We start from the raw sequence: 18,749 nt of genomic DNA on the forward strand, positions 1-18,749 counted from the left end.
TCAGATTCTAGATCAGAACCAATTTTCAAATTCAAATTGTTAATTATGTTACTATAGGCATAGGAGGAAAATTGTGAGAAGCCTCATCAAGGTCTCAACAATGCTGGTTAATGTAAACCTATCAATGTTGAACATAGGACCAGCCAGTACAGATTATTCTTTTCAAACATGAATTCCATCCTCTCAACCCACATAGTGGGGTGAGAGAATCAATTTCTGAAAACTGTCCGCTGATGATCTGAGTTTCTTTTCCGTTGATGTGAGGAGACATCATGACCAAGGCACCTTGTAAAAGAAAGAGTTGAATTGAGCTGTGGTTCCAGGGTTAGAACCTATGATGGGAGGACAAAGGTATGGCAACAGGCAACTGAGAGTTCATATCTTGATTCATAAGCAGGAGGGCATATTGGGAATGGCACTAGGCTTTTGAAACACCAGTACCAGCCCTCTCCCCCAGTGCACACCTCTCCAGTAAGCCCGCTCCTCCTAATCCTTCCCACAAAGTTCTACTAATAGAGCTAAGGTATTCAAAGATATGAGTCTACAGGGACCACTCTCAGATTTCCACACTTGTTTTGTCAAATGCATGCAATCTCCCTCAAATAACAAAAACAAATAAATAGATATTGATGGTAAATAACATTCAGATTTATAATGTGCAGTTAATTATGTGCTCAGTGATGATGTATTTGAGGAATCAATAGGTTAAATATAATTTTATGGGAGTTTTTTCTTCCCTTCCTCAAGCTCTCGGAATAATGACTCATGAGACCTAGGCCATATTTCTAGGCTCTTCTCTGACTAGTTCATAACTTAAAATAACACATTATACCAATTTACACTCTGCCAGTTGCATGATACCTGAGAACAGGTATCTGAGTTTCTTTTCTGTTGATGTGAGGAGACATCATGACCAAGGCACTTTGTAAAAGAAAGAGTTGAATTGAGCTGTGGTTCCAGGGTTAGAACCTATGATGGGAGGACAAAGGTATGGAGGAGGAACAGGTATCATGCATCCCTTGTCCTCACATCTTGCTGGCTGAATCTCATACACCTGGCTCTATCCCAGAATCCCTTCTGCCTTCCTGATGTCTTACCTATTTCCTGCCTCAGATATAGGCTTTAAGGTTTTTAATGGACAGGTGTCAAATCCATACTATACACAAGATATTCCTTCCACAGACTGTTCAAGGGATGACTTAAGAGGGATGGCTTTCCATTCAACACATGACACAGGTCGCTGTCAAGGTGCCAGACGACTATGTGGCAAGAGATGTCTCTTGCAAAAGTATACAGTGTTAGTGGGAGAAAGACAAAAAACAAGGCTGTTTTAGACTCATGATAATTATGTGTATGACAGGAAATAAGCAAAGCACAGAAAGTAAAGGGGCTAGAAATGGAGTCCTACACCTGAGGCTGAATGTAGAGAGTTAATACAGGTACTTTTTATTTCAACTTTTGAGCAAAAATAAGCAAAATCAAAAGTGGCAAATCTATTAAGCCAATGATGGCTACATTCATGCAGCTCATGGATATGTATTTGCAAAAAGAGGAAGTTAAAAATAATCACCAAAATATGAAAAAGATTAATTCCAGAAGGTATCAGCATTAAAATCTTTCAAAGTAGATAAAAGCTCTGTGGCTGATACTCATGCTTTCAGCAAAATACCAACATCTTACTTAGGACAAAGCTAAGTTCTTGCCTAGAATAAGAAAAACTGTGGCTTTTACACTAGCAGCAAATATTTCCCACACCTGTCCTGGTCTGTTGCACTTTATTTCATGGTTACACAGTTGTACCAGTCAACACAAAGAAATGAATTAATAGTAGAAAAATGATGTCAGCTTTGGTGCCCAGTTGTTTGATTCTATATCATCAGAACTGAATTGCTTTCTATATGGCACTCACAATAATTGTAATTTAATGAATCTCTTTCAGTCGTAGATTGCCTTGGGAGTCCAACATGAAGAGTTCAGTGTAGAATTAGGAGGAATTAGGAGGCTGTAAGATTTAGGGATATTGAGCCTCTATTCTTTGGGCTATGTTTTAGCTTCATGAGAAAAAAAAAGCAGAAAATTAACTGACACAGAAGCTAGTACATAACACTGGATGAAGGAGGTTCAAATATCAGAGCCCTAAGGCCATTCTCAGTGACTTACCAGTTTAAGGCCAACCCACGGTATATGATGCCTTGGTCTAAACAAACAAACAAACAAACAAATAGCCAACAAGCACTCCAGGACAAAAATTAAAATTGTTTTTTTATTAATATATTTTATTAATGTATTCATATTACATCTCAATTGTTTTTTTAAATTTTTTATTAATTTATTCTTGTTACATCTCAATGGTTATCCCATCCCTTGTATCCTCCCATTCTTCCCTCCCTCCCATTTTCCCCTTATTCCTCTTCACTATGACTGTTCCTGAGGGGGATTTCCTCCCCCTGTATATCTCATAGGGTATCAAGTCTCTTCTTGGTAACCTGCTATCCTTCCTCTGAGTGCCACCAGGTCTCCGCCTCCAGGGAACATGGTCAAATATGAGGCACCAGAGTTTGTGTGAAAGCCATACCCTACTCTCCACTCAACTGTGGAGAATGTTCTGTCCATTGGCTAGATCTGGGTAGGGGTTTAAAGTTTACCGCCTTTATTGTCCTTGTCTGGTGCCTTAGTTTGAGCGGGACCCCTGGGCCCAAATCTGCCTATCATAATGTTCTACTTGTAGGTTTCTAGGCCTCTCTGGGTCCTTCTCCTTTGCTATTCTCCCATGCAGGAATTCCCAAAATTTGTGGACAAATGGATTGAGCTAGAAATGATCATAATGAGTGAGTTAACCCAGAAGCAGAAAGACTCAAATGGTATATACTCACTTATATCTGCATACTAGCCCAAGGGGCATGTCCCATGAAAGCCTTCACTTACCAGGAAACTGGGACAGAGGGGAGGAAAAATTAAAATTGTTGACCTGAGAAATGGATCCATGTTTTCAACATATGATTTTTAAGAGAAGACAAGAAAGGGACCAAACAGTGCACAATTACTGCCTGTTTTCCTCCTCACCATGATAATTTTAACAAAACTCACACTGAGATACTGTCTCACCCCAGTTGCAGTGGCTATTGTTATGCAAGAAAAAGAGTAATGATTGATGTCCACATGGTGGAAGGAAGAGCAATCTTACACTCTGTTGGTGTGAGTGTGTATTATCACACTTGGAGTAAAATGAATGGAGCTGGTGCAGTTAAATGAAATAAGCGAACAACCAGAAAGATTGGATAGCACATATCAAAATACAATTACAGAGGGAAAATAAATTCTAAGATTTGACAGCCAAATAGGGTGAGTGTAATTTACAATGTATAATGTGTTTTTAAAAAGAACTACAAGAGATAAATCCATAGACTCTAAATACAAACAAATGATAACTATTTAAGAAATGGAGGTGTCAGTAACACTGATTTCAACACTATACAGTGTATGCGTGTATTGAATAACCACACTGTGCCCCACAAATATGTATACCGTGTATGAAAATAAATTCAAAGGGCTATTGAGCAAAGGGGCTTGTTGACTGACCCACATGGTAAAATGTGAGGTACAACTTCTACAGGTTGCCCTCAATCTTATATATCTGACCCATGACTTGTATAAATAACATACAACACATAAAAATAAATACATTTTAAAATATAGTAGTAAATTCACTTTATGAGGTGCATTAGCCTGTGTTTCACTGTTTTATAAATACAAACCAAGGCAACACCTTGGAAAAGTTTGAATAGGGGTTGTTAGATTTCCAAAGACGATTGCTCTGGTGCATATTTTCCAAGGAAAAACTTTGAAAATACAGTTATAAAAATGATATTTATGTTACGAGGTGAAATGTAAAACATGATTCAAAATTATTATTCATTTCAAATTAATTAATTTCAAAGTTAGGCTGTGAGTCTCTGTATTTGTTCCTTTGTTACCAACTGCTGCAAGAGAAAGTTTATCTTCTTAAGGCTGAGCAAGTCACTAATCTGACTATAGCAGAATGTCATTAGGAGTTATTTTAATGTTATATTTTTGTTTTGCTTTGCTTTTTATAACAGTCATATTTGGTTTTACCTTATGTCCCTGGCCTATCTAGTCTCAGGTTCTTGGTAACCCAAGTAATGCTGGGTATGGGTTCTATCGTATAGAGTGAGTCTTAAGTCACATCAGAAATTAGATGGTTACTCTCACAAGCTTTGTGCCACCATTGATCTAGCGTATCTTGAAGGTTGGACAGTACTGTATATCTAAGGGGTTGTGGCTGTTTTAGGGTTTACATTTCTTGTTTGCTGGTGTGAAGAGTGGCTCTCTGTACCAAATGTGCTGGAATATAGGAGTAAGGCTCTATTGTACACACTAGCTCAACTTCTCCCTATCCAGTGAATTGCGTAGGTGTTGTCTTCAGCATTGGGAACTTGCTGTCACTTTGTGGAGGGCAACCTGTAGACTTTGCAGCAGTCTGGGTTGTTTGGGGATTACCACAGTACTGCTTTGGCCAACAACTCAGATGTAACCCTATCCTGGTACTAGAAGCTCCATTTGGTGACAAGAAGTGGCCAGGTGGGTCTCTATCTCCAATTATTTGATTTCATTTTGATAATCAATATATATATATATATATATATATACATATATATATTATGAAGCTTCTACTGTATTAGGATGTCATACAATACCTAAAATTGCCATTAATTTAACCTTTCTCTCTCTCTCTATTCCCTTTCTTCTACCCTTTCCACCTTTTCCTTTTCACTTGTTCCTTCAGATCCAGTGCCCCCAATCCATCCATAGCTATTCTAATTCCCTTTTCTAAGGAGATCTATATGTTCCTCTAGCCCCTTACTCTATACTTAATATCTGTGTTCCTACTGATTATAGTTAGGTTATCATTGATTTAACAGCTAATATCTACATATAAGTGGATAAATACCACATTGTATTTCTGGGTCTGAGATACCTCATTTGAAATGATTTTTGTCTAGTTCCACCCATGTAGCTCTGAATTTTATGATGTTGCTTTTCTTGGAATTGGTGGAGACAGTTACGGCACATAATTAAGTACTAAATATAAATACATAATATAAATAATACAGTACTAAACTCTATGCATTTCTTCTTTAAAATATGTAAGTAGAAGATGTTTTAAATTGATGTGATTCATAAGTATCTAACCCTAGATACAATAGGTGTTTTATGCCCCAACCACTCTAAAGACTACTTCAAACCTGCTTTACACTGTTCTTACTTTTGTTCAAGTATCTTAGTCTCTCTGGTTTACTTGTCTCCTTGTGTCTTCTGCGGAAGAATACAATACAAAATAATGTGGAAGGCACTAAAACAGTAGCTTACTACATAAGCACAAGTCATACTTCAGTTTTCCTCCCAATGCATGTGGGGATTGTCATGCCCGTTGGACATGCCCCGGAAACCTAAGACCCTTAGGATATGTGGTCCATAGTGTTTTTCTTGGTTCTACAAAATATTCTACCAACATGTGAAATAAACTTGTTACTCTTCTGATTAAATAGTGGGCACTGAGAGCTATCTTTATTGCCATTGTAAGCATGGATAGGTAGGAGTTACTGTAGTTCTACAGTGACAACTGTAACTGCGGCTGCACCACAGCATTCCTGTCATGATGAGATGTTTTATTTACTAAGCTTTCATTTGGTCTTTACAAGAAATTACCGTTCTTTCATATCCAGGGGTGTCATATCCACAGATTCACCCAACCATGGATAAAAATATTTGAAAACTATTATATCAATGTGGATAATGTAGTCTTTTTCTTGTCATTCTTCTAGAAGCAGCACATTGTAATTCTCCCACCTCAGTCATTCAAGTGGTAAGACTGTAGCAGGTGGGATTCACCATATCTGGCAATGGATATGCGAATGATTCTGTATGGGAAGGTCTCAAATGCTGACATATGAGCAGTAGTACTTTCTAAGTTTACGCTTGCCAAACTGGTAGAATATAAGCCTGGAGCTGTTGGCATGTCTACTACCTAAAGGTAAATATTATTTGCCACAGAAGAACAAAACATTATAAAGTGTGTGGTGGAGGTCATTTACAACAGAAGAATGAATAGATCCTTTGTGTCTATGAAATCCTTGTACCATACCATTTGCTTTACCAACTGCACAGCAATAAGTTACTCTTTTGTAGTATACTCATTTATGTCTACCCTCTGTAATTTACAAACAAAATAATCCTGCTATTCATGATTTTTTTTTTTTTTTTTTGGTAAGATCTATCTTACCAATATAGAAAATAAACCTAAAATAAAGATCCATTTGTGGGTAACAGATATATTAATAAATTCATTAAATAAATTAAAAGTCTAGATATATGGGCTAAAGGTTAGCTCAGTGGTAGCATCCTTAACTAAAATGTGCAAACTAAGGGTTAAATTACCAGAACGGCACTGCCTTGGAGAGAGAGAGAGAGAGAGAGAGAGAGAGAGAGAGTGTGTGTGTGTGTGTGTGTGTGTGTGTGTCCATATGGAAACACAGAGAACAATTTTGGCTGTTTTCCTCTGCAGAGTCTATATCATCTTCTTTCTTTCATCACTTCCTCCTTCTCTTCTTCTTTTCCTTCTTCTTTTTCATCATCGTCATCATTTTTTAAACAAGTCAAATCTTGGCATAGAACTTATTGATTAGATTGGCTTGCTAGAGAGCCCCACAGATCTTGTCTTTGCATCTTCAGCACTGGATTGGCAAGTAGCTGGCAACACTCCAGCCTCTTTTATACAGGTTCTGGGGAATCAACCTTAGATCTTAATGCTTACAAGACAAGCACTTTTCTCACAGTCATCTTTATGGTCCATGATTAGTAAACATATCTACTGGTTGTGATTAGAATTTGAATGTGACACAAAATATGTATGCTGGAAATATGGTCCTCTATATTTCAACGTTGAAAGCTGGAGCCTTTGGGCAGTCATTTAGTCATCAGGGAATAAAGTTATATTGAATGAATTTTCACCTTTGTATAAAGTGCTGATGGTTGTCAAAGTTCCCATTAATTTAGTGCTCAGACGTCAGAACATATGCTTCAGTTCTGATGTGCCTTTCTTCCTTCTACCCTGTGTGATCGAAATAAAGGAGACATTATTGGATTTTGACACCTCAATTTTGAATTTCCAGTTTCTACGTCTATGGAAAATATTTTCCCTTCATAAATCAGTCTGCATCCAATATTTTGTTTCATCAATAGGTGAAAACTAAAACAAACATTACAATTTTTTAATTATGAATGTTATTTGAATTTTCTTATGGGAATTCTTTGTGATGTCTTTGAGAATCATGGAGCTTCTCTCAGCTTTGATCAGGTGCTGAACTCAGAAGTTAATGTGTCAGATGTTCATGGTAACACAAAATTTCCCATGAATCATTCTTGAGAACTCTAAGAGATTCGTTGATCACAGATGAGTTTTAGGGAGATTCGGTAATAGGAGCTTAAGGAAAGGATAGAAGGCAGAGACACTGCAAAGTGGAAGGGTCCTCAGACTGGGTACCAATGAATGGCACTGCCTTGGATTTAGTAAGCTTAGAGATTGGGTCAGCTAGCAAGCCTAGTCACCAATTCCAGTGCCCAGGTGTGCTGCCACTTCTGTAGTGTTCTTTTGCATGGTTTTCAAGAAAGACATATTCATTTAGGAGGAAAGAGATTAAAAATAAACAGATAATCAACCGACCAACAAACAAACAAAAACTAGTAAGCAAGAAAACAAACAAACAATACAACCTTTTGCCATCTATGACCTCCAAGCAAGGATAAAATTACCAAAAGGTCTAAAGACATTTTCTGCTTTTAGCCAAGTGAGAGAAATCATTCACTTTTGGGGCTCTTTATCTATTTGTCCAGCAAATTTCTACCTCCTGTTCTCACCAATATGAGAGTGATACAAGAGCAAAAAAGCAACCTCTGTCATTTACCTTTAAACAGCACACAATACCATGATTTGATCAACTAACAATTAACTTGTATAACTACGGATCCTGAACAGCTTGTAATAGCACTTCAAAGTATTGGAATTCCAAAACAAAATTTCACACATGCTTCATATATAATGTATAATTATTACTAACATTTTATAAATCAAGAACTGTAAGCTTTGGGGGATTAAATGATTTCTCAAGGTTGTTCCTAAGGCCTGGGATGCACAAGTTCACACTGTCAAAGTGTGACTTTCTCTAGTCTGCTGACTGGTACTCAGACTTTCCTGAACTCATACTTGAAGTTCATTAAACGTCCCTTTGGAGGGGAAAAAAAGGTCCATTTGGCTGTTTTTATCTTGATAAAGTGAATAAACATTCAGACAATCAAAGAAAAATAGCATTTTATTTGCATAGCTGATGAGAACAATGGGGGGAAATGCTTATCTGTTTGTTTAAAATGCACATATTCAGTTGTTTAGATAGACTTCTGATTTCCATTCCAAGACTGTGCTTCTTTTTCTACCCTGCCCCCAACCCTCGAAATCGCTTTGAATATCGCTCTTCACCTGAGATCCAAGTGACTTTTAAATAACCTCTCTAAGAAGGTCCAAGAGTGGCGTTTTATCACAATTTATTTATTAACCTACCCTTCTTCGGTGTGTATAATTCTGTTGGCTACAGAGAATATAGTGAGAAAGGTCCTCTCCTAGAGGGCTCTGTTGATCAGCAACGGGGAGAGGAAGGAGATCAAAGAAGAAGAGTGCCTGGCGTGTCACCAGCATTTAATACAATTTATCGAATACATGGATGAACGAGAACAAGAGATGTGGGTGATGTAGTTTCTAGAAGTTCCCTCATCAGTGGGAGAGGCTTCAAACAACAGATATGTGTGCTCCCCTTCTGAACACTTGCGATGGTAGTCTATCCTTGTCTCTTTGTGGTGGTTTCTGATGTAGTCAGCTGTCCTTCATGCGTATATCTCCTGGACTCACCCCTATAATCAGCACCAACAATTATCTTGAATTCTCCCTTGTCTTTATAAAAATAGCACTTGTGAGAGGAGGCCAGAGGTGACATAGGATCTATCCTGATCTCAGCCTTGATCCACAAGCCTCATATTACAAAAGATGGCCGAGAATGCAATGACTCATAATTACTCGGAGTGTGAAAATAAGCAACTATGAGTGCTAATTCCTAAATATAATCTCTATATTACCCCTCACCCCAGAGCTCAGGAAATATCACAGACAAACAGAAGGAAAACATGTAACAGGAGGTGGGGGGGGGGGAATGTCATGAAGGGCTATTTTCTGGACATTGCATTCATGAACTCACAACTCTGGTTACCCTCTCAAACCCTGCATAAGATCAAACTGGTCAAAATTCAGAAATGGATGATAGTGAAAGACCCCCGAAGGGGAGACCCTCACTCAAGCCTCGGGATGGCGCGCACCCAAAGACACACAAACGACCGTCTTTCTGTAAACGCACGAGGTAGTTTATTGGCGGAGCTCCGGGTCAACAGTATCTCACGCAGGAGACAGAGGGATCGACCCAGAAGCCCAGGGGTTTGGGGTTTATATGGCCAAAGGTCGGGGGGAGTGGGAAGTTTTGGCGCGGCCACACACGATTGGCTGTTTCAAACATTTGAACATCAGCAAATTGTGTAGGCAGATCTGGGGCAAGGTCAGACTTAATCATACGGGAACAGTCAGTGGTTCCTGTTTTCCTCGGAACCTGAGGGTAGATGTTTATCTGAGCTAATGACACATCTGGTTAAACTCAAACCTGGAACATTGTGGGCGGGCCTCAAGGGGGGATTAAGCAAAAACCATAAGATCAGATGAGAGGTCTTATCTCATGACTCACTCGACCATGACTGGTACCTGTTTCTCTCAGGAATTTGTCCTTGTGTATCCTCCCTATCTTTTACAGCCAGCCGGTCCCTGGAACACTCAATAGGCCTTTGTCTCTTAGCTCCGCATTCTTTGTGACTTATCATCTGGGACCTTGGGCTAGCATACCTGCCGACCTGCACTTATGAGTTAGAGAGCTCTGCTGTTCTGGTTGCTTTAATGCTAATTAAAAATTTTCCCTTTCAATAGAGCTCCTCATGAGGCCCCACTTGTAGCTGAACAGCTTTTGGGAATTGATGATTGCTGTAGGATGGAATCATTTTTCTTTAGGATATGGAAGCTGGTAGATTTCTAGTACTGAAACCAAAGGCCCACACATATTTGCATGTGAGCAGTACTAAGTTGACTCACTGGGTTATATAAATAACTTTGTAGGAAGACATATTAGAGAGCTGCCTAGGGGGGCCAAAAAGTAGAGGAGAGACTACATATAATAAAAAGATATTGTTTATGTATTTTAAAATTTCAAAGTATAAATATATACATGTTTTCAAGTTAAATAAAATGTAAACATCATCTTCTTTGAGGTAGGCTAGGTGTTACCAGCCATGTTCTCATTTCTACCACAGACAGAATTCTGCCTAAAAATGGGCAAGCTTGGATTCAGAAAGAATTGATGGCCAAACTCTTCCAAGATAGGGTAAGCCAGTCCTCAATAGTTCCTGCCTCACAGGATGTATTGGGCCAGAAGGCTGAAGATGAGGCTCCAATGTTATAGAGAGTTTTGGGTGACTGTTCAGGCTGAAAACTGTCTCTATCATCTTCTCATTTGGGAGTCTGCTAACCTGCACTCCCTGTATACTCAGATATTTAATTTTATTCCTTCTCAAGACTCTGATGGGATTGAAGACCAGATAGTTTAGTTTTACAATTAAGCTTAGTTGTTAGGGGTTAAGATATTTTTAGGTCTAGATAGATGTTTTAAGTTGATAATGATGAGCTATGATAGATATTGATTTACATTCAGAATTTTAGGTGCACCAAGATAGGAAAGATGTTTTCTTCACGGCTGCTAAATACAAATAGCCAAAACACTACAAATGTAACATTCATTTAATTTCTGATTGTTCTGTGGTTCCTCTTGCTATAGGTAGCTTATTGTATATATGTGAGATGATATAAATGCATATTTTATAAAGAGAAGACAGATGTGATTATCATGAAAAAAATTTTTAACATCAAACAGTACAGGAATATTAGCAGAAAGGTAGGGGAAACCAATCAAGTAAGGTGCCTAGGTGGAAGTATACAGATGGCATAGTAGTTAAGAGTACCTGATATTCTTGCAGAGGACCTGTTAACTTTCCAACACTTACATGAAAACTCACAAACATCTGAAACTCCAATTCCAGGGAAACCTATGTTCTCTCTAGTCTTCTCATGTAACAGTCATGCACATGGTACATAGATAGAAGTGAATCCCAAATACTCATACACATTAAATACTAAAATAATTTTCAAAAATACAAGATATATTATAGAGCATTTAAATTTTTAAAACTAGTGGCAACTGTTGCTGTTTTGAATTGTAAACATTTTCCCTGAATGTTCCTACTTTATTTTACAAAATGAAATTAAGCATAATTAAAATTAAAAAACAAGATAGATAGACTGTTTGATTAGAGGGATTTGGGCTCAGGAAAACTATGAATAAATACTTATTTGAAAGAGTATCCCTTAAAGCATTGTAAAGGAATACCTTAACACATGAAGAATTTACCCATGATGTACTTTTGAAATTCAGAACAGTTAACAATGTATAAAATTTTTGAAGTACTGTGGCTATGAGATTAAATACTTCCAAATAAAATGCAAGTAATTTCTATTTTCTTGTATATTCCACCATATATTCAGCTCAGTCCTGAGTTAAATAAACTGAATTTTTTCCCGCAGCATTTCAAAATGAAGAAAATAAAAGTATAGGCCATAATTTTCCTTTTTGTCTAGGTAGATAGGCCTGTGACCAAGGAAGATGTTATATGTTAGTAAAATATACTTTACAATTTTAAACCATTCTTAACACACAATTATAAATAACAGTTTAATGAATAATATTTGAATTACAAATTCCGTTCAGCCACCATTGGTATTTATACATAAGACTTTTTTATTTATTTTTGACATGACAAACCTAGTATTTTCTCATGTCTGCAGTCAACCCAAAGTACCAAATGACAAGAGATGTAGCGCAAGTATCAATTTTATATGATGATTTGGTTATGTTAATAAGTAGCACAAGAGAGAAACAAGGAAGAGTTATGTGGATATTCACTCATTTGTCAGTAAAAGTGAGTGAGTTCTTTGCTAATTTATTAATAAATTTCAAATCCTGGAAGAATATTTCCTTCATTTATTTGTGTTACTCATGATGCAAAGGCTCCAGTCTTGACAGTTTCAAATTTATTTTGCTTTATTAACATTTTCTTCAACAGTCCCTTATATCTACAATCAGCAAAATCATAAATCATACTCTCACTTAGAGTTTGCTGATGTCTTTGATAAAAATATTACTCCAGTGCCAATTTCTAAACGATGGATGCAAGTACTGAATTCAATATAAGGACAAGATGCAGCAAGAGGTGCCGATACAGAGACTTTCTACTACATAGATTTAATAGAGATACATAGTCGTCAGCACATCGCGGAATATTTATTACAAAGTGGTGAGTTTGGGAAGTTTATTGCTGCATTTAATTTCTAATTTGTGTAACCCAATTTTAAACCATGGCTCATGATTTTTAAGAGAATTTCACAGCAGACTCTCAAAAGTAGTTATTTGTGTATCAGTGCTCTAAGAGAAAACAAAGAGTTTAAGAGTAAGAATGTGAGCAAAAATGTGTAAATGGTCTGTAATTTTCTTGGGTCTAAGAACATTGTGAAAGTAACATGTAGACAATTGCATTTATAGATATATATGGATACATAGTAGAAAATCTACTTTAATTTTCTCCATCTGTAAACTTCCATGTAAAACTTATTTTAAAAACCATACATGATGTACATACACACACAGACATTTATAGAAAGTTATGAACCTTTATGCATGCTGTTTTCTGTTGCAATTTAAAATTATTATTTTTATTTTATGTGTATGACTTTTTAGCCTGAATGGCTGTATGTTCCTATGTGCATGTCTGGTGCCCAGAGGGGCCAGAAAAGGGTGTCAGATGCCTTGGAAATGGAGTTAAAAATGGTTGTGCACTATCATGCAGGTGCAGGAAACTGATCCCAGATCCTCTGAAAAAGCAACTTGTGATATTAGTGTGCGTGCCATCTCTCCAGCCTACTTGCTGAATTCTATTAATTTAATCTTAAAGTTAGCTACCCTTGGTAATTGTAGGCTTGCAGACTGTCAGTTACAATTTTGTCACCTGTCATTACCAAATGTTCTCTCTGTGTGTCTGTCTCTATAAAATGCCACTGATGGGGGAATCCAGAGCTGAGCCAGGATCTGCCCTGCTCCTGACCTACATCAGAGGACCTTCTTTTCAACATGGGTAGTAGTTAATGTGAAGACCCTTAGTGATCAAAAGATACAGAATAAGTGAATATGAGCATTTATCCCTAAACAAGACATCTATATCAACCTTCTACCACACAAGAATTAGGGAACTCTGTGGAAGAGGATCTGAAAACTCTAAAAATGAGAGAGAATTCCCTTGAAAACCTAGAACCCCAGCTGCTTGGTGTCTGCCATATGATACACAGCTGCTTCTTTCATATACTTCCATGTGAACTGCTCTGCTATAGGCCACAAGCAATGAGGACAAACTGGTTATGAACTAAGACATCTGAAGCTGTGAACCAAATGACACACACACACACACACACATACACGCACACATACACACTCACACACACAAATTATATCAGGTAATTTGTTGAAGTGACAGAAAACTAACCACAATGGGGAACTGTTCTGGTTCCTAGAGATATTAGCCACTCAATTTTCCTTCTAAACATGACGCTGGAAATTTTAAAGGGATGTGTTGGTTGCTTAGGGTTAATTAGAATTTGAATAATAGAAAAAAATAGTATCTAAACTTGGCCTGCCTCTTCATCTATTTGCATCTTTTTGGATCATTTTCATGTGTGTTTTGTAATTTTCAGTGTCCATATCTTCTCCATCTTTGGTTTAATTTACTCCAAATTATTTTAAGGTTGTTGTGAATGAGATTGCTTTTATTTTTCTATTCCAAACCAGTCACTAATATATATGCAATATGTACATACATGATGCCATAGAGTTATACATTTTCATAACATAGTTTATTGAATTAGTAAATTAGTACAATTTCAATGGCATCTTTAGGATTTTCACAAAGAGAGATAACATTTTACAATCTTGTCTCTTACGGATGCCTTAACTCCTTATTCTTGCTTAGTTGCTTCTCTGATTCTTCTAAGACTATATGGAAAAGCAAGGATATGGTAGGGATCCTTGTGTTTTTCCTGACTATAGACCAAAGAGTACAACACCCCGTCATTTTGCGTGGTACCAGTTTTAGCTTGTTATTCTGGGATATATCTTGTTGGGAGTTATTATTATGAATTTATATTGAATGTAGCCAACTATTTTTTGTCTATTTATTAAGATGATCATATGGTTTAGGGCTTTCATTTTTTTAATATAATTTATAATATTTACTTATTTGAATATGCTTAATGCTCATCACAACCTTGAAATAAACTCGATCTCATTATACTGAATAGTAGCTTATTATGCTGCGGGACTTAGTTTTTATCTATCAAGCATATTTATCTGTATTTATCAAGCTTAACAGCCTATAGTTTTCTTTCTTGCATGTTTCTTGCCATGTTGGCTACAAAGTAGCAATACTTTTTAATTATAAGATGAGATTAGAAGTACCCCATTCTCTTTAATTTATTCAGAAAGACTTGTGGAAGAAGGATGACATCAGAGGTCTTTTTTAAAGTATCTCTGAGAATTCAGCAATGAATCAGGTCCTCAGTTTTGAACAGAAATTGTTTCTCACTAACTGAAGTCATTTTCTACACTGTCTTTTCATATTTTCTATTTCCTGTTACATCTGTCTTAATAAGTTACATGTTTGTAGGAATCCATCCATGTGTTCTAGATTATCCCATTTTTTGGTGTAGTTCCTCTTATTATCCCCCACAGATGTTGATAGTTCTGTGGTGTCAGCTGTAATCCTCCTCTTTTATTTCTGCCTTGTTTGTTACCTGGCTAAGGATTACTGACTGTGTTATTGTTTTAAACAACTCTAATGTTATATTTTATATTTATTCTTCTAATCTCTTCACTATTATTCTTTGTTATGATTTTGATATTTTCTCCTTTTTACCAAGTTTGAGATAATTTTCTTTTCACATATATACTTGAAGTATAATGTTAGTCTGTTTCTGTAAAGTTGTTCTTTTGTGTTAGCATTTGTGTTACAATCACTGATCTAGAGAATATTTGTCATGTCCTATACATATCAGTGTGTTATATGCCTGTTTTCATTTGTCTTTGACCTATTGACTCCCAACAATATATGTTTAATTTCCAAACATTTTTGAGTTTTTTGAGATTTCTCCTGATATTCATGTCAATTCTCATTATTTTGTGGATAGAATAGATACTGGATATGCTTTTATGCATCATGGATTTGATAAGACTTTCTTTGTGCTCTAACCGACAATCTGTCTTGGAATGCTATCTATATACGTGAGTGAAGACAGAGTACTATTGCCATTAATTGGAATGTTCTACAAATAGTTGTTGGATGTGGTTTTTTCTAAAATATGTCTTTATCAAAGGTCTATTATTATTATTATAGATAGTTCTTTCTGGATTATCTTCTCTAATACTTTATTACAGCCTGTGAGTACCTTCACATCTAGTAAAATATGCTTACTATTATACCTAGATAATCTGATATGGACACAAATATTGATGATTTCATATTTTTCATAATAATAATAAATAACAACAACAACAATAATAATGTATTTGTTATAGACCTTGTTGTATCTCAAAAATTTGACTTAATATCACTTTATCTGCTATATCTATAGATACTTTAAGTTTGTTCTGATTTTCATTTATTTCTAATTTCTGTTTACTTCCTTTAACTTTCAGTCTATGCATACTTAAACATAAAGTGAATCTCTTGTAGGCAGCAAACCGTAGGTTCATGTGCTTAATCTGTATTAAACCACTTGCTGTGTTATTGTGTGTGTGTGTGTGTGTGTGTGTGTGTGTGTGTGTGTGTGTATGCACATGTGTGCATGTGCATATGTGCATGGATACTGGAGTGGACACCTATACCACTGTGCATGTGTAGAATGAGGGGACATCATCCGGCGCTGTTCTTTATCATCTATCTTGTTTGGAGAAGAATCTCATGCTTGGTTTTTATGCCTAGACCAGGTTAGCTGCAAGTGAGCTTCCAGAGATTCTCTTTGCCACTCCCCTCATCTTAATATATGAGTGTTGTGATTACAGATGTGTGTATATATACGCCTGGCTTATCTTGATCTGAAGATCCAAACTTGGGTTCTCAAGCTTGCTTCAAAAATACTTTATATATTTGGCTATGTCCCCAATCCCAAAATAATATATTGATCAGATAATTAAACCCATTTAGATAGCAGTACTACTTTTAGAGAGGGATTTTTTATCACCATTTTGCTAATTTTTTCTTTTTATATTTTATGTAGACTCTTTGTACCTCTATTTCTTTCTTGTGATACTTTGTTATTGTTGTCGCTGCTATTGCTGGTCTTTAATGGTATGTTTTTGATAATTTTTTTTCTGTTTTGATTAATTATGTGAAATATTTCTGCATGGTTACTAAGCAACATAAAGCATATTATATTATAGATGTCTCCTCAGTGCAACAAGTTGCTTTTTATATGTTGCTATTATTTTATATTTTCCTTTATCCTTTTTCTTTGATTGTTTCTATTGATATCCTTCATATTTCAGTATTTAAGGAACAAGTGAATTTCCTGATTCTGTATTTTTATTAATTCCACAACTTTAGGATATTTATGTAATTATATATTTGAATGTGTTTTAGTTCCTTTATATCATTCTTTTCTTTCTCGTATTTTGAAAATACATATTATATTTTCTACTTTATAGTTTCTCATAAGTAATTTATAAAATTATTTATTCATTCTTTGATTTTTTTTTTTTTTTTTTTTTTTTTTTTTTTCTTCTGAGATATAACAAATCCACTGAAATGTCTTAAAATTCACTTAGTCTATTCTGCTATTGAAGGCTCTGTGCAATTACTTTTTTCCTAAGTTATTTTTCAGCATAATAATTCCTACTTGTTACTTCCACAATGCTGTCTGTCACTTTGGTGAAGTCTTCATATTGTTCCGGCATTGTTCTCCATACTTAAATGAACTTAGTATAACAAATCCTTTCAATTACATGCCAGATAGTGTTGTATCTTGATTTTGTTAGGGATCGTTTCTATGTATTTATGTTATGGTTTTATGTGGCATATACTTCGTTTCTTTATTTTCCTTGGTTCTATATGTTATTTTATGTTTACTAGAAAAAAGAACCACCATTTCTAGTCTTGTTAGACTGCTCTCATGTCAGAGATGTTTCTCTCCTCTCACTCATGCAGAGGTTATGGGTGTTTCTAAATAATTTGTGTTTCTGTCTCTTTTCTAAGTGGCTTACAGGGAAGTAAAGAATTTCAAGTATGAAAGGAAGCAGTTGTTAGGGATGCAGTTAGGGACACTGGGCAATCTCTTTTTACTAGTAAAGAACCTCAGGGTCATAATTTATCTCCTACTTTGTCAGCCCTACATTGAGGAGAGTTGGAGGCAGTTGTCTGTGCACTTGTTCAGACTATTCAGATAGGATCTGGAGAAATAGCTGCTGAATAGTCAATGAGTTACTTGACTTTTCTTTGTGGTCTGGGAGACTCTAGATTTAAAGTCCCCAGTAGTAGCCATAGATAGGTTACTTAGTAGCCTGTCTCACAGGTGAAGATGCACATGGTAGCATGCTTCATGAAAACAGAATCTACTTCCAGGGAACCTCTTCAGATATTGGTTTACAACTTAAAGAGAGCCAGCCTAGAAGATGCAGGGGCTACCCATTTTGCTGTTAGAGCAACCGGGAATGTCAGACACTCTGAGCCATAGAAAGTTTCTGGTCTGTGGTAAATGTTGAAGTACATCAAGAAAAGGCAAACTCCTTTTCAGCCATGAGGAACTCTCCCTGTCTTGGTCCTAAGAGAGACAGTAGAGCTGGAATTACTCTTATAACAAGCCAGGAGAGAAAGTCCAGGGAGTCCTCTGTTTCCTGTCTAGTCTGGAGCAGGTTTCTTCATTATTTGCTATGTAGCTTCTCAGTTGTTAAATTGGTAGACTTCCGGTCTGCAGCGAGTTGCTGAAAAAACTTGCAGCCAAAGCTTTTTTGCAAGGTTAAGCTGTAAGCTGATCTCATCTTGGGTGCTATGGCCACTGGTTGTTCTACCAGCCTCCAGAACATCCTTTTGCTCAGTGAATTTGAGGACAATCCTCTGTTGTTGTATTCTTGCTATCTCTCAAGCCTGGTGAGATAAAAGCCAGAAACCTCTAGCAAGAACTGTGGAAGTTGAATACTGAATGTGTGGTACAAGACCACTTCCTTTGTGAAGTCAGAAGGTGAAGCTTCTTGTTTTTGTTTTTGTTCTTCTTTGTTGAGACAGGAGGATGCTTTGCTTTGGGTGGAGTTAGCTCACTGCTATAGCTGGTGTTTTTTTTTTTTTTTTTTTTTTTCCCCCTTCCTACTTTGATGTGAATATTGTCTAAGTTGTGTGCTGTGTAGAGGTCTGTCTACTGAACTCTTGCTTTCTCTGGAGAGAACTGA

General features: G+C 36.4%; 1 pseudogene; it reads right to left on the reverse strand.

Moving 5' to 3' along the window:
- The window catches only part of LOC127191962 (probable ribosome biogenesis protein RLP24), a 133,573-nt pseudogene extending 116,309 nt beyond the window's left edge, over positions 1 to 17,264 (reverse strand).
- Positions 17,265 to 18,749: the final 1,485 nt, after the last annotated feature.

The sequence above is a fragment of the Acomys russatus genome, chromosome 7 (assembly GCF_903995435.1).
Source record: "Acomys russatus chromosome 7, mAcoRus1.1, whole genome shotgun sequence".
Classification (NCBI taxonomy): Eukaryota; Metazoa; Chordata; class Mammalia; order Rodentia; family Muridae; genus Acomys; species Acomys russatus.